Source organism: Neophocaena asiaeorientalis, unplaced genomic scaffold (assembly GCF_003031525.2).
Source record: "Neophocaena asiaeorientalis asiaeorientalis breed wild unplaced genomic scaffold, Neophocaena_asiaeorientalis_V1.1 scaffold555, whole genome shotgun sequence".
Lineage (NCBI taxonomy): Eukaryota > Metazoa > Chordata > Mammalia > Artiodactyla > Phocoenidae > Neophocaena > Neophocaena asiaeorientalis.
In genome coordinates, this window is record NW_020175832.1 from 902,588 (window position 1) to 905,759 (window position 3,172).

The window sequence follows — 3,172 nt, forward strand, 5'->3', positions numbered from 1 at the left end:
ATATATATATTATTTTTAACAATCATGTCTTATACAACCCTGCATAATAAAATTGATGAAGTGGGAAATTCAAGACATCATTGTTCATCAGAATAATTGGTACTGAAGGCAAAGTATGTTAATTTATTTTTAAGGTTACTGTGTAAGGTCAGGATTCTCTAGGTTTAATTTCATTGAATTGCTACCAATTCATTTAATAAAAATTTTATGTACTAATAATGGAGTATTTCCCTTTCAAGTTTTTAATAGAGTGATGACTGTTTTCCAAAATTAGAGTATTAATTTATCCCTAACATGAAAGTAAGAAAAAAACTGAATATTTTGGTGTTTAGTATTACATATTCAAAGTTAAAAGAAGCTTGAACTCTGCTTTACAGTTCTCAATAGCAATACATAAATTTCTCCATGATAAGTGAGATATTAAGTTTACTTCACTATTTCTAGGGTAATTTTAAAAAGTGTTGGAATTTGACGTTTAGAGACACAGTAAATCTGGGGAGAAAGAGGCTTATTAACAAAACTCTACCAAAATATGTATGTGTTTTCTTTACTCATGGAACTGTAGGAATTATTTTGCTTCATTAGTTCTGTAAAATAAATTAATATGAAATGTAAAATAATCAAATATTTGTTCATTTGAATAGAAGTTATGGGAAATGTGTAACAAGGACATTGCCAAAGGTTTCATCATTTTCAAATCAAGTAAACTCTGTTTAGGTATTCAGGAGACAGTACATGTTACCCAATGCCTAAAATTACTATGTAAAGTCAGAATTCTCTAGTTTCAGTATCATTGGATGCATATCAATTTCTTCAATAAAAATTCTACATACTAATAATGACTCTTTCCCCTAAAATTTTGATAAAGTGATCAATCTTTTTCAAATTTTGGGTATGTTTTATCTCTAATTTTCAAAGTAAGAAAAAATAAAACTGAATACTTCGGTATTTAGTTAAGATACAGAAGTTATATGATGTGCTTATGTCAAGATATTTTGGTATGACCAGGGTTAAATACCATTTACTCAATTCAATAAATAGAAATAATTGTTCAGAAAAGCATACTAATATTTTATTAAAAATGATTAGCAAGTAAATGGAATTTATCATAACTAGGAAAGTAGACAATTTCTAAGAATATAACAGAGTAAAAATAATAAACTACATATTTAAATTATTAGCAGATCCTTATTCAGAATGTATTAAAATGTTCTATCAGAGGAGAACTAAATAGACTAACTTACTTTTACCCATATTATGTTTGGATAGTTGATGTGACTTCACTTTTTTTTTAAATACAAGAAATCATCAGAGTGGAGATTGACTATGGAGTCCCTCTAGGAAAGCTAGCATTAAATATTTGACTATTTCCAAAGATGCTAGCTTTCCAGGTAGGGCAGACCTAGGTACATATTACTTTGGGTCTTATTTAAATAGTTTCTGTTTCTCAGCTTGCTGTGTATCCTCTGGATACACAAGTTTGTCAATAGGATAATCAAGTTCAGTGAGCTCATTGGGTTTAGAGAGAATGGTGAGAAATATCTCTGGGAAGGAACTTCTTATTCTTTAGCAATTTCTAGCTTTCTTTTTTTCTGCATATATTGTTAAAGTAAAATAATAACTTTTAGGGTTGTATCCTTAGTAGTCACAGAAGCATGGAATTAAAATCAAGGTTAGCTAAAGGAAGAATTTACTGGGAAAATCAATACTAATTAATTTAAATAATATAACATAATATTATCAGATCCACTAATATATTATGAATATTCATTAATATACTATAATTTTTTTACATCTTTATTAGAGTATAATTGCTTTACAATGGTGTGTTAGTTTCTACTTTATAACAAAGTGAATCAGTTATACATATACATATGTTCCCATATCTCTTCCCCCTTACGTCTCCCTCCCTCCCACCCTCCCTATTCCACCCACCCAGGTGGTCACAAAGCACCAAGCTGATCTCCCTGTGCTATGGGGCTGCTTCCCATTAGCTATCTACCTTACGTTTGTTAGTGTATATATGTCCATGCCTCTCTCTCGCTTTGTCACAGCTTACCCTTCCCCCTCCCCATATCCTCAAGTCCATTCTCTAGTAGGTCTGTGTCTTTATACCTGTCTTACCCCTAGGTTCTTCATGACATTTTTTTTTCTTAAATTCTATATATATGTGTTAGCATATGGTATTTGTCTTTCTCTTTCTGACTTACTTCACTCTGTATGACAGACTCTAGGTCTATCCACCTCATTACAAATAGCTCAATTTCGTTTCCTTTTATGGCTGGGTAATATTCCATTGTATATATGTGCCACATCTTCTTTATCCATTCATCTGCTGATGGACACTTAGGTTGTTTCCATCTCCTTGCTATTGTAAATAGAGCTGCAATGAACATTTTGGTACATGAGTCTTTTTGAATTATGGTTTTCTCAGGGTATATGCCCAGTAATATACTATAATTTTTTTAAAATAGATGCATCTGGCAGTTGATTACCTATCCCATTGGTCATTTATTATATGTTATTATTTTGGATTTTATATTTTATAGAGAAAAGGAACTTAGGCTAAATCTACTTTATATAATATTCAATAGACCTGAGAAATAAATATTTACTTGATAAAAAATGATGTTACTCATTAAGATCCTATTATTATTTTGAATAAAGTTTAACCAAAGCCTACTAAAAATTCATTAATTTTTTCAACAACTATTTTTTGAGGATCTAATACACAGCAGACACTCTACTAGGTGCTGGGGAGCATAAAATGGATATGTTCTCTGATGAAATGGAGCTCCTGTATGGTCTTGACGTAACATACAATATACTATTTTACAATTATTCACTTACATAACTGTCTCCCATACTAGACTACATTCTCCATGGGAGCAGGGGCCTTGCCTAACTCATCTATCTATTGACAGTTCTGCCATATAATGCTGTTCAATAATCATTTATTGAATTAAATACACCTAATTATCCAAGAAGCAAAATTTGTCAAAAGGAAATTGATCATAAAAATTCAAGTAAGAGATGAATGGTCATCAGTACTTGTATTACAGTTATAACCAGCATATATATTATGCATCAGCCAAAGTTATATATATCCTTAAGAATACGTAAGTGGGCTTCCCTGGTGGCGCAGTGGTTGAGAGTCCGCCTGCCGATGCAG

At 31.1% G+C, this 3,172-nt stretch overlaps 1 protein-coding gene across 1 annotated transcript in view; it reads right to left on the minus strand.

Moving 5' to 3' along the window:
- Nucleotides 1-3,172, minus strand: part of MMP16 (matrix metallopeptidase 16) — a 352,820-nt gene that overhangs the window by 173,934 nt on the left and 175,714 nt on the right. The window lies entirely within an intron of this gene.